The 14,390-nt window shown below is 43.6% G+C and overlaps 1 protein-coding gene and 1 non-coding gene across 2 annotated transcripts in view; one reads left to right on the top strand and one right to left on the bottom strand.

Moving 5' to 3' along the window:
* LOC103087916 (zinc finger protein 845) overlaps positions 1–14,390 on the bottom strand; it is a gene marked incomplete at its 3' end in the record, with an annotated part of 44,845 nt that overhangs the window by 5,341 nt on the left and 25,114 nt on the right. The window lies entirely within an intron of this gene.
* Positions 7,959–8,031, top strand: TRNAG-CCC (transfer RNA glycine (anticodon CCC)). The gene has a single exon. It is a non-coding gene; the product is annotated as a tRNA-Gly (tRNA).

The raw sequence follows: 14,390 nt of genomic DNA, 5'->3' as shown, positions 1-14,390 counted from the left end.
CAGGGGACGCGGGTTCGTGCCCCGGTCCGGGAAGATCCCACATGCCGCGGAGCGGCTGGGCTCGTGAGCCATGGCCGCTGAGCCGGCGCGTCCGGAACCTGTGCTCCGCAACGGGAGAGGCCACAACAGTGAGAGGCCCGCGTCCCGCAAAAAAAAAAAAAAAAATTCATCCACTACTTGCCTCCTTCTGAATACACAGGAAACAGTATAATATGCAGAAACATAGTTCTTTTCCTAGAACTCCACAATCAAAAGCCCATGGGTAGAAAATGGGAAAGTGGGTATATCAAAAGCTTGCCATAACTACATGAGCTCTGGAACAACCCCTGATGGATCATGAAGTGCACAGAGCATCGTAAGAAAAGGTAGGTTTATACTCCTGATGCCATATCATGAAGCGTTTCACATCTGAGTCAACAGGGATTTCGTATCAGTCAAGGAAAACCAGCTCAAATGAGGCACACAAAGGAAATGCAAGGATACCAAGGGAAGATCCCTACTTCTAGAGGGAAGTTATCCTCACCTAGGGAGAGCAGGTTCCCGTAGGTCTCCAACATCACGTCCCTGTACAAGGCTTGCTGAGCGGGTTCCAGGCATTCCCACTCCTCCTGAGAGAATTCTATGTCAACATCCTTGAATGTCAACTGTTCCTGAAATGAAAATACATTTCACCAAGGGGTCCTGAGAAGAGTTCTTATTTGCACAAAAATCACAAGAGAGGGGTAAGGATGAATTCAGTTGAATTACGTTTTCTGACAAATCCACGTAAAGGTATTTGGAGCAAATTATCAGCCTCTAATTTTAATTTCTTATGCTTTTTCATGAGATTATGATTATCTTCCAATTAATGTGGATTTTTCATTTTTTGTGGAAAATATATGAAATACATACAAATAAAATTCAAGAATGGATTGTCTATGCAAAAGTATTACATATTATGTTTTACATACTGAGTGATATTCAATATCTACATGAGCTATAGAACGAGTGATGTCTTAAGTCCACAGTGGCTTTAAAGAAAGTCAAAATCTTAAATTTTGATGATGACGACAACAGCAATGACTAACAGTGGTTGAATACTTCTTACATGCAAAAAACTACTCTAAAGGCTTTATAGATGTGAGCTTCTTATCAATCTAACAGCTCTTTAGAGTAAGATCTGTTCCCATCTCACAGAGGAGAAAACTGTTAGAGACAGTCTGAGCAACTCAACTGAGGTTAAGAAGCTAAGAAATGACAGAGCAAGCATATGAACTAAGGTGGCTGGGCTCTGGAATTGAAGCTAAAGAAGCAGAAAATTTAGTAACAGAAAGAACAGTAAAAGTACACTGACAGAGAATTCCTGGAGAAACCTTGAAAGGTCACTACAGATGTGGGCACGCACAAAAATGTACATAAAATCTTAGTAATATTATTACTTTTTAAACCATTAAGGGAATTCCTTGGCAGTCCAGTGGTTAGGACTCTACACTTTAATTATCGAGCACCCAAGTTCAATCCCTGGTCATGGAACTAATACCCTGCAAGCCGAGCAGTGTGGCCAAAAACCATTTAAAAATTGAAAGAAAAAAAAAAAACATTAACAGGAGAGTGAAGAAAAAATTCAAGGCAATGGAATATCCTTAAGATACCATTTCAACTGAAAAAGATATTTTACGCAGTAATAAAATCATGATGTCCTTTATCAAAGCATGAACTTGAACATTCATAAACTCTTGGATAAATATGTAAACACACAATTAACTGAAATGAGAGTTGTCTCTGGACATATTTTTGCATCATCTTTTTTTCATCATCAATTTTATTCAAGTGAATTTCAGCATCTTTGGGACAATGAAAACGTATCGGGCTTCCCTGGTGGCGCAGTGGTTGACAGTCCGTCTGCCGATGCGGGGGACATGGGTTCGTGCCCTGGTCTGGGAAGATCCCACATGCCACAGAGCGGCTGGGCCCGTGAGCCATGGCCGCTGAGCCTGCGTGTCCGGAGCCTGTGGTCTGCAGCGGGAGAGGCCACAACCCCACGTACCACAGAAAAAAAAACAAAAAAAGAAAAGGTATCAGCTATAGTAAATGTTACTAACATGAAAAAATAGGATACTTTAACTCTGATCTCAATAGATACCTATATTCAAAAATATAAACACAATTTTATCCACTAAAATTGACATATGAAGGTATTAACAAATATAAAACAGAGTTAACTAGAACATTTCACCATACACCATAATCAAAAGAAAACACTTGATGCATTTCTCTGTAACTACCCTGGAGTGAAGGGGGCTGACTAGGTTTCCTGCCTTTTGCCACGGTACGATGTGCCTGAGTAGAGGCAACTAGAAGAAATAACAGGAAAAACAGAGAACAAGAGTGAGAAAAACAGAGAAAATGTGTCAGAGAGTTGGAACAGTTAACGTTCACAAATCTGAGGAGATGGACAGGCAAAAAGTTAAAGGATGGAAAAAGATAATCCATCCTAAAGAGAGCACAGGTGACTACTTTATACCATACAAAATAAAGACAAAAACTGACATGAAACAAAGGCTATTATATAATGATATAAGGTACAAATCACCAAGAAGATATAAAAATTATAAATACATATTAGAGCTCCCCCCAAAATGAAGTAAACGTTAATAAAGAGAGAAATAGACAGCAGCACAATATCAGTATGAGACTTCAACACCCTAGTTTTACCTACAGATAGAAACAAAAAGAAGATCAATAAGGAAACAGAGGACTTAAACAACAATATAGGACAACTGTACCTAAGAGACATGTACAGAACACTCCACCCAATGACAGTAGATAACACATCCTTCTAGAGCACACATGAAACATTTTCCAGGAAAGACCACATTAGGCCACAAAACAAATCTTACAAATTTAAGAAGGTTGAGATCATAAGAGGTATCTTCTCCAACCACAATGAAAAGATACTAGAAATAAAGAGCAGAAGGAAAACAGGAAAATCCCCCAAATGAGGAAATTAAACAGCCCATTCTTAAAGAAGCAATGGGTCAAAGAAGAAATCACAAGGAAATTTAAAAAATATTTGAATGAGAATAAAAACGCAACATACTAAAATTTATAACATGCAGTCAAAGCTGTATTAAAACGAAAGTCAAGGACTTCCCTGGCAGTTTGGTGCTTTAAGACTGCGCTTCCATTGTAGGGGGTGTGGGTTCAATCCCTTGACAGGGAACTAAGATCCCAAGTGCTGCATGGCACAGCCTAAAAAAGAGGTCTACAATGTTAAATGCTTACAACAAAAGAGGGAAAAGCAGGACCTCCCTGGCGGTCCAGTGGGTAATACTCCAGGCTTCCGCTGCAGGAGGCATGAGTTCAATCTCTGGAAGGGGAACTAAGATCCTGTATGGTGCACAGCATGGCCAAAAAAATAAAATAAAATAAAATATTTTTAAAAAGAGAAAAGATGTCTACACTGCTGTTCATGAAAGTACTGAACATTCGACCTAGAGCCATTAGACAAGACAAAGAAATCAAAGATATGAAAATTGAAAAAGAAGTTAAAATTGGTTTTTTGCAGGTGACAAGGTTTTAGATATATAAAACAAAAAGATTCCACAAAAAAACGACTACTTCAAAAGAAAACTTTACAAAAGTTGCAGCATAAAAACATCAGCACAGGGCTTCCCTGGTGGTGCAGTGGTTGAGAGTCCGCCTGCCGATGCGGGGGACACGGGTTCGTACCCCGGTTCGGGAAGATCCCACATGTCGCGGAGCAGCTGGGCCCGTGAGCCATGGCCACTGAGCCTGCACGTCCGGAGCCTGTGCTCTGCAATGGGAGAGGCCACAACAGTGAGAGGCCCGCGTACGGCAAAAAAAAACAAAAAACAAACAAACAAAAACCATCAGCAGACAAAAATCAGTTGCATTTCTATACACAATGAACAATATCAAAAAAAATTAGAAAACAATGCTATTTACTATAGCATCAAAAGAGACAGAATCCTTAGCTAAGGAGGTAAAAGACTCGTACACTGAACACTGCTAAACGTTGCTAAAAGAAATCCATGGCGATACAAATAAATTAAAAGACGCCCTGTACTCATGGACTGGAAGACTTATGAATCTTAAAATGAAAGTATTACCCAAAGTGTTCTATAAATTCAATAGAATCCCTATTAGAATTTCAATGGCAATTTTTGCAGTCATAGAATAAATAATGCTAAAATTCATAGGGAATCTCAAGGAACCCCAAAGAGCCAAAATATTCTTGGAAAAGAAGATGGAGGCCATCATTTTTAGATTTCAAAACATATTACAGGGCTTCCCTGGTGGCGCGCTCGTTGGGAGTCCACCTGACGATGCAGGGGACACGGGTTCGTGCCCTGATCTGGGAGGATCCCGCGTGCTGGGGAGCGGCTGGGCCCGTGAGCCATGGCCGCTGGGCCTGCGCGTCTGGAGCCTATGCTCCACAGCGGGAGAGGCCACAACAGGCGTACAAAAAAAAAAAAAAAAAAAAAAACATATTACAAAGTAATCAAGATGATGTGGTACTGGCAGAAACGCAGATACATAAAACAATGGAGCAGATTAGAATACCAGAAATACTCCTTGGTATATATGAAAAGTGTACTGACATGGATGCCAAGACTGTACAACAGGGAAAGGAGAGTCTCAATAACACATGGTGCTAAGAAACTAGATATCTACTAACAAAAGAATGAAGCTGGAACATTGCCTGCATCAAAGGTAGAAACTGTGTGTCAAAGGATGCAATCCAAAGAGTGAAAAGACAATTTCTTAGGAATGGAGGTTTGAAAGTGATTTAAAGAACTTCCAACTGCCAGAGATTTAGGCTGATTTCATAGTTTAAATTCGATGATGGACTAAAACAAATTCTACCACTGACATCTGCCTCTGAACTGACCATTTCCATTCCCTATTATTAAGATTTTGAAGTCAGCTACATTTAGTTTCAATTGCCTTAGAAAAAGCCAGAACAAATTTCTCCTAATTGGTCTGATATTCAGATTTTACCAGATATTGTATATTTTAAGACCTGACTTCTACGTGCAGCTTTTTTTTTTATAACATCTTTATTGGAGTATAATTGCTTTACAATGGTGTGTTAGTTTCTGCTTTATAACAAAGTGAATCAGCTCTACATATACATATATCCCCACATCTCCTCCCTCTTGTGTCTCCCTCCCACCCTCCTACATGCAGCTTCTTTATCCTGGTTTATAGGGAGCGAACACTGCATCCACATGGGACCCCAAAACAATTTCTGCTGCCCAACAGCTCTGACACCACATCTCCAATCCTGCCCAGGACTACGCCCAGTGGAAAGCATTGGCTCTCATCATCCAGGTCACTGAGTCATAGGGAAATGAAATCTAAGTGGAGCTGACAGGGACTGAGGGAAGGCTCTTGATGACTGTGAAAGTACAAGTGTCAACCAGGATACTTCAGAGTCAGACAAGATTAGCGAGTCCAAAGAAGGGCATTTCAGAAAGAAGAGACTGAGAATCAAATGAAAATATGACTTTACCTGAGAAACAGCCATTCCTGACTCCTTTTCTTTCCTCTCCCTCCTCTTCCGGGCTTCTTCCTCAGGCAACATGAGTCCTCAGAGGACAATCTTGAAAGATGAAAACATGCTTAGAACCAAAAGACCCCATTCCTGTACCACAACCATAAACACAAGGAAGATCTCTCCATGTGGAACAGACAGTCCGCTGCCCACTGTCCCAGGAGGGGCTCAGGACAGTAAACTCCCACACAGAGACCAACACAGGAGTTTCCCCACACTTTCTTCAGATCTTGCTCCCCTCCTGGTGAGGCCCTCACGTACCCAGCAGCAGCGGGCACCTCAGCTGGACCCGACAATCCCCTTCGGGTCACCAACCAGCCCTGATCCATCCCCACGCAGAGCAGAGCCCTCACTCTCAGCCCAGATCTCAGCCCTCAGGAATGGGGGGACTCAGAGTTACGATGCTCAGTGATGGATACAGAATGGAATCACCTCGGACACTTTAAATCCTATTGAGGTTGGACCACATACCAACTATATGAAGGGAAATCTCTGGTCAGAGGGTACAAAACATGTATATACAAAACGCCTCAGCAATCTAATGTGAAGCCTGGGCTGAGCACCACTCAGAGCAGGTAAGCCCAGCACACCTAGCACTTTAGTTTTCTTTTGCAGCTTTACTGAGGTATAGGTGATAAATAACAAGGCTGTACATGTGAGGCACACAGTGTGATTACCTTACAGATGTATACACTGTGTAATAATTATCACAAGAAAGTAATTTACCCTTCCACCAACTCACAATTACCAATGTGTGTCTGTGTGGTGAGAACATTTAAGTTTTACTCTCTCAGCAAATTCCAACTATATAGTAACACAGTATTAACTACAGTCAGCATATACTGTACATTAGATGTCCATGCTGTACTTATTCATTTCACAACTGAACTATTTGTAACCTCTGGCCAACATCTCCCCAACTGCCCTACCACCCAAGTCCTCATAACAACCTTTATACTCTATTCTGTGAGTGTGACCTTTCTAGTTTCCATAAAAAATGTGTGTCTTCTTCAACCGAAATTATGTCAGAAATAATAACAGTAACGCCAGAATGTCATAATAATAATTTATGGCTGATATAAATTTCTATATACACTCATTTGTCAACAGACATTTTGGTTCTTTCTACATCTAGACTGTTGGGAATAATGCAATAATGCTCATTGGAGTGCAAATATTTCCTTCACTGGAACGATTTTGTTTCCTTTGGATACCTAGTCACAGGTGGGTTTCACAAATTGTGTGCCTGTTCTTTGTTTAATTTATAGTAAACTCCATATCGCTTTCACTAAGAGCTGAACCAATTACATTCCCACCAACAAAGCATAAGGGCTCCCTGTTGTCCATACCGTGTGTGTGTGCACGTGTTTTGTTGAGACAGGTAGGGAGAGGACAGCAGAAGAACCAATACTGGCCTGGGAGCAAGAAAGGAGCAGCTACTTTTTCCCAAGCATGTGCCTCTGGAATGCAGATCACTGTGGTGTTGCTGGCCCTCTGATTCTTGGAACAATCTTTCCTACATCAAAGAACTTAATGGCCCTTCTCAAGTTGTGCCCACAGATACACACCTACCAGAATCTCTCTAATGAACATGTTCTGCCATTTGAAGCTTACTACTCATAATTTCCCTTCTGGGCTCAAGTAAACTTACAAAATCTCATAAATCCAACACAGTCTCCATATGACCCATATTCACTCATCCTGCTACAAAATACCAGAAAACATTCCAAACTCTAATAAATCATGCCTGATGGCAAAATACATATGAGACACCCAAGGAACCACCAGACACAAAACACCATATTTTTATTCACAGTGGCCACAGACCAAACACTGATCTCATAAAGCTATATATAAAAGAAAGATGTTTCCAATGATGCACATGCCCCAATGAGAACCTGTAACCAAGGAGGACCCTATGGGAACTTCCCAGAACAGAGCCCCCCCTCGATGCTCTCTCTGCCTGCCTTTTGTCTGTAGAAAACTTTAGTGAAAGAAAAAATTTAATCACAGAAGTCAGAAAATGAAGAAAGAAAGGAAAACAGTCAAGCAAGACAAAATAAGAATACTTTAGCCATTAAACAACATCAAGGACTTTTAGTTTCTCCTCAAGGACTATAGATAACATTCTGAGTCCTGTCCTTTGAGCTGTTTTGCAGATACTGAAACCCCCACCAGGTGAAAAAAGTTAACTGTATGCTGCCCATAAGGACGTAGACCCCAGACTGGTTAGAAACAGAAGGTTGATGATGTTGACTCCCATTTTCCTCACCAAGTCATCAGAAGAATGTCCACAAGCTGATCACGCACCCCACAGTGCCCCTCCCTCATCCTGTCTTTAAAAGTTTTGGGGGCTTCCCTGGTGGCGCAGTGGTTAAGAATCCTCCTGCCTCGGACTTCCCTGGTGGTCCAGAGGTTAAGATTCTGCGCTCCCAATGCAGGGGACCCAGGTTCAATCCCTGGTCAGGGAACTAGATCCCTCATGCAGCAACTAAAGACCCAGCACAGCCAAATAAATAAATAAAGATTTAACAACAAAAAAAGAATCTGCCTGCCAATACAGGGTACACGGGTTTGAGCCCTGGTCCGGGAAGATCCCACATGCTGCAGAGCAACTAAGCCCGTGCACCACAACTACTGAGCCTGTGCTCTAGAGCCTGTGAACCACAACTACTGAACCCATGAGCCACAACTACTGAAGCCCGTGCACCTAGAGCCCGTGCTCTGCAACAAGAGAAGTCACTGCAATGAGAAGCCCAGGTGCCACAATGAAGAGCAGCCACTGCTCGTCGCAACCAGAGAAAAACCCGCGCACAGCAACAAAGACCCAACACAGCAAAAAATAAAATAAATTTAATAAATCAAATAATAAATACATAAATAAATAAATAAAAGGGCACAGCCCCTCCTCAGGGAAAAAAAAAAAAAAAAAAAAAAAAAGTTCCCTGAAAGCCTTCAGGGAGTTCAGGCCTTTTAAGCACAAGCTACCTGGACTCCTTGCTTGGCACCCTACAATAAACACTGCACTTTCCTTCACCACAACCTGGTGTCAATAGATTGGCTTCACTGAACGCAAGGAAGGGGACCCAAGTTTGGTTTGGTAACAAACCCAACATCTTCCAGGAAAACATTCCAAATTCTCTTTTGTATCTTTCACAGTGGATCTGAAACTTTCTTCATTTGCAATCCCAAATACTAAATAACACTGAAGTATCCTGAATCCCTCCTGTGACAGTGGGCAAATGAGCTCTGCAATTTTCCCTATATTACTACTCTAAAAACTGCATGATGATTCTTAACCTCCATAACACCCAAGTCACCTGTGGAATAGATGCTGTGGGGCACCCTCTTGAGTCATCACCTAAGGACAAGGCACCCATCTTCCTGCACCCAAAGATCCCTGTGCACTCAGCTCAGGCCACACTTTTTTTAACCACAATGGAGAAAAATGTTTCTCTTTGCCTAAATCCACTGTCTTCATTTCTCCTCAGGTAGGATCATGAAATACCCAATTAAACCAATGCATGTAAACCTCAGTGTCAGCAGCTAGGTCCCAGGGAACCTGAGCTAAGACACTATGGCACTCAAACCATGCAATGCACCCCACAACTATCCATAAACCCAATTCCAGGTGCTCCAGCCAGAACTGAAACACCCTTTGCCAGCAGTTCCACACACCCCACAAGGGACAAATGCAAATACCATTCACTGGGCTCATCGTGAAGCTCCCACTTGCTGCCATACCCCTCCTGCAGACCACTATAGGCTCCCCTCTAATTCCCCACTTTTCTACCTCTTCCCCATGCCCTCATGGGAAAACAGGGCTAAAAGGCATAAGGACTGCTCAGCAAAGGAGTCGCAACAGGAATATTCACAAGCTACCTCCCAAAGAACATTGGGCATTCACTTGACCTTCAGTATGAAGGTCAAAAATTGGCCCCCAGGATTCTTGTCTCCTGTTCTCCACACTCACAGGCAATTAAAAAAAATACCCTAGCTGTCTGAGGGGGCACTCCTTCATGCCCCATTAGGCTCCAGACTTCTGCCCCCACTTAGCACACGAAGCGTGTGTGTGCTTACACACACAGAAATCATTATCCGTGATTCTGCGCAGATGAACTGCTGGAAGGCAAAGCTCCTGTCCAAGGTGGCAACTGGTCCCTGGATGTGCACAGCCTGGAACACTGGGGGCTATAGCGGAGCAGTCACACAGTACACTAAACATGGGGACACCTCAGGACACTGCACGAGGACACCAATTCTGTATGGCTTTTTAGGACTCCCTACATCTTTTGGTTCTTATTTTGAGTTATTAAGTAGCCACATGGGGTAAGGATCAATTACAGTTGAAATATTCAAAACAAACATGGGAACCATCCTTATCACCTACCCTGTTCACCTGATCTTCCCTGAGGATTATTTAGCCCAACCCACAGTCTTAGCATCTAAACACATCCCCAGAGTGAGATGCTGCAGCCATCCCGGGAGGAAGAAAAACACTGTACTCCTTCAATGGAGGAAAAACAATAAAGACTCCAAACCAATAGAAAATGGCATTTCTTGGGAGGGAGGGGGGGTGGGATGAATTGGGAGACTGGGATTGACATATATACACTAATATATATAAAATAGATAACTAATAAGAACCTGCTGTACAAGAAATACATAAATAAAATAAAATTCAAAAAAAAAGATAAGAAAATGGCATTTCTGATGATGCTGATTGATACAGAGGCAATAAAACCTGGTCAACGTGACAGAGATTGTCGGGAAGGGATGGAGAGACCTCTCTGAGCCTAATCCAGAAGGAGCACAAAGGGCCTGAGCCACTGGGATTTAAAGGCAGAAGGTACGAATGGGAACTAAGATTTGAGAGAGAAACGGTTTTGGTGTTTGGGAACTTTTGGGGTAAAGTGAACCATGGGAAAAGGGCCAGATCCCACGATGAGGCAGTAGACACTAGCGAGGCCCTGAGGATGTTACAGGGATGTGTAGCAACAGTGAGGAGTTCGGATTTTGTCCTGAGGACAAATAAGAGCCAGTGGAGGTCTGAGTGCCAGAATTGATATAAACTCTCTTCAAATTTACACTTAACACAGAAAAATACATCTGACTATGGTCACTTCCACTCTGACTCTATGTTCTTGTCTCCATTCTAGCATTTTGCTTTTGTTTTTCATTCTGGGAAGACAGGGACCCATTCAAAATTCTAAATAGAACTGGACACTCCTCTCTAAAAAGAAGTGCCACACACAGACACATAACACAATTTGGCCAATCATTTCAGGGCTCAGAGTTACCCAGGCTGAGAGTTTCTGGTCTAGTCTCTCATCTCCATGTTACAAGTGGGCTCCCTGAGGCCCAGAGGGGAGACTCATATGAGAAAGTCCAGGTTGAGTGAACAGAATTAGGCAGAACTGAATTCTGAAGTGGGATCCAGGAGGGCCAGTCGGCAGAGTTTGTCCTTATCATCCTTCCCACATAAAACACCAGGACCATCTTTCATTTGCCTCAGCAAAGGAACCTTCTGTTTCAAGGTCTGATCTGGTACCAAGCATTTAATTCTTCTTTTCCAGAAGATTGCAGTAAAATCTTTTAAACATGCAGATTTGCAAAAATATACCACTGGTGAAGAAAACATTGGAAAGAGTCAGGTTAGAAATCAGCTCTGAGCAAACTTCATCATGAATAGAGGGGCAATGATGGAAGAAGGTTCCAAGTCACTATACCCAATCCTTCAATATTTGTAGAGAACAGTCAAGAGGGACCTGAGGGAAGCATGTTCCTATCACTTCATAGCTCACTATCTTAACAGATCAAATACAATGGAAAAAAACTGAATATTAGACTAACTTCTTAAACTAGGTTTTGACTGTTAATATAAAAGATGATTGATATCTTAACATCATCTTAACTCATCATAACAGTCTAAAATTATTTACTAGTTACCAAAGATTTTTTCCAATACACAAGATAAAGAGAAGAAAGGAGGCAGGCCTCAAACAAACCTTAAACACATTTTAAAAAGAAATATTTTGTGAATTTTTTTAAAATTCTGGTGTGAAAGTTAAAAAAACTGAGAATATGTCATATTTAGAAAAGAATCACGTGAGTTGATTATACAAAACCAGCAAAGCTTATTTCAGAAGTTTATAATTACTTACAGAGAAGCAGAAACTTAATGCACCAAGATTTACTCCAAGTTACAAAAAGAATTAAATGTAAAAAAAATGAAAAAGAAAAAAAAAGGAAAGAGAAAAAAGTGAATCCATTAGAAAAAAACTCACTTTTAATGTTCCTTCAAAGAGGCACCATGCAGTAACAGAGTCAGTCATTTCTTGCCCCACTTCTCTCCCCTGTGCTCTCATGCCAGGAAAAGGAAAGGGGGTGACCCACAGCTGTCTTGAGTCAAGTCACTGCCCCCTGGCTGAATAGGGACTGGAGATGGAAGTTATCTTCTGATACAAATAACTGCAAAATGCACAAACCTTGTAAGGAAGTTTTCCAATTCTCACGCTCATCTGTATAATTTAAGCAAACAAATTTTAAATTTACTACATTCTGAAACCACAGATCATACATCACAGCTTAATCATCCACATCCAAACAACTCACCACCACCCACCTGGATCCAGTTTCCACTCTACCTGCACTACTAGGTGTTTCCATTTCATTCTGTTTATTTGTCTCCCTATATCATCTCGGTCTGTCTCTCCTTTTGCTCCCCTCTGCTCTCCTGCCGTTCCTGCCCTCTTCTCTATTTCCTCCCTCACACCTGGCCTGCCCGACTCTGCAACCTGTTCCCCCTCTTGATGCTCCTTCTTCCCCCACCTCTGCTCCCTCTCTGCCCTCCGGGTTACACCCCTTCTGTCCGTGATACACTCCCTCCCTCCTCACTCTCTGGCACCCCAGGTGGCTATGGTTCCTTGGTGTTCTTCTTTCTTCCTCTGCTGTTCTCTCTCCCAGCACCTTGATGCTCTGAAGGCCATGGTCCCACCTCATTTACCCTCTGCCCCCGCTCTCTGTGTGAACGGCCTCATCACTGTTGCCTCCCTTGCTACCGCTGAATCAGGGCCCCTCTATCTATGTTTTCCTCTAATCTGTGGAAATCCCTCTGTATAATTCACTTCTTTACTTTATCCACCTGTTACTTGCAAGGCTTAGTCTCTTTCATTTTATCGTCTCTTTACAAGTCCCTAAGCCAATCCTCTACGTCTCTATTGGTTCTCCCTCATTCTTTTCTCATCTCGGTTTTTCTATTTCTCTCTCAGTCGCTCTCTGTCTCAGCTTCTCCTGGTCCCCCTCGCCCACGTATTTACAGGGATGACGACTGAATAAGATCCCCGCCTACCGGAAAAACACATTTTCCAGCGGGGAGACCGAAGAACACTGGGTGTCACACGGCTGGCCAGGTCACCTTCCCCTACACGGGGTGAGGGGAAGGGCTGACTAGGAAGGAGAGGCCTGCGGAGCAGAAGGACCGGCCTGAGGAGACGCGAGGACAGAGGCGCCGGGAGGGAGGGGACTGAATTAAGATGCCCGCCCAGCGGAAGTGCACATTTTCCAGCGGGGTGGAATTTGAGACCGAAGAACACTGAGCGTCACACGGCTGGCCCAGGTCACCTCCCCCTATGCGGGGTGAGGGGAAGGGCTGACTAAGAAGCGGAGGCCGGGGGAGCAGAAGGACCGGGCCTGAGGAAGACACGAAAAAAGACTGGCGTGGAGGAAGGGGGTCTCAGGAGAGGGGGGTCTCAGGAGGGGGGCGGGCTCTCCAGAATCCCGGGACCGAGGAGAGGACGCGAGCTCTGGCGCTGCCCTCCAGGGGCCGAGAGGGCGAGGCTGCGCAGCCGCGAATCCACCTCGCGGAAGAGGGCCTTACAGGGGGAGGGCGGAGGCAGTAAAGGGCTTTAAGAAGGAAAAAGAAGCGAAAGGCGGGGTCTGCCTGGACCTAAGGCAGAAAAGCCAAGGGCTCCGGGACCCACCTCAGAGCGATTTCAAACGCAAAGGAAAACACCAGACCTGTGACGGCGACGTCTGGATTTACTGGGGGCGGAAGGCCGGGTGCCAGCATTTTAAGTCCGTAGTGACTCCCAAGACGCTGAGGGTGGGGTATGGTGGACCACGCAGCACAAATTTACACTAGAAAGGAGAAACTTACCTAGTGGAGCGCGTGACTCCCAAGACGCTGAGGGTTGGGTATGGTGGACCACGCAGCACAAACTCACACTAGAAATGAGAAACTTACCTAATGGAGCGCGAGCTCCACGCCGAGCTCTCTGCTTCCGGTTCCGTTAAGAAACTGCGCACGCGCAGAGTTAGAGGCAGGGCTTCCAGGGACGTGAACGAGTGGAGCGCGACCGCGAGGGGCGGGGCAAGGGAGCTCACATCCTCGCGGAGATCGCCAGGGGCGTAGTAAAGGGCTGAGGTATGTTACTTCCTGGTGCTTTGAAAGTGCCGATTTTCAGTTACTATCATCTAGAAGTTTTATGGTAAAAGCTTTCCAGCTGTGTGGGCCACTGATGTCGTAAAACTAACGTTTCCTCCTAACAAGTTGAAACGGCTTCAATAAAAAGCTGTTTTTCCCAGCAGTTTGCTCGCATGCCGCGTTCCAGAGGCTCAAGCAATTCAGAGGTTGGGAATGTGGGTCTCCGAGTGGTAGCTGTAGGGCAGTGGTTGGATCTGGGAACATTTCCTGCAGTTAGAATTAACTGAAGCAGTTTGAGGAAACAAAAGCTAGGTTTGTCTCTGTATTACAAACTAGAATGAAAAATACAAAATTCTCCCTAGGTAGAATGGTCCGTTTCATACTGACATCCTACAGAAGCGCTCT

The sequence above is a fragment of the Lipotes vexillifer genome, unplaced genomic scaffold (genome assembly GCF_000442215.2).
Source record: "Lipotes vexillifer unplaced genomic scaffold, Lipotes_vexillifer_v1.1 scaffold1665, whole genome shotgun sequence".
NCBI lineage: Eukaryota > Metazoa > Chordata > Mammalia > Artiodactyla > Lipotidae > Lipotes > Lipotes vexillifer.
Note: the sequence above shows the minus strand (reverse complement) of the source record. Positions and strands in the feature narration are given on the sequence as shown.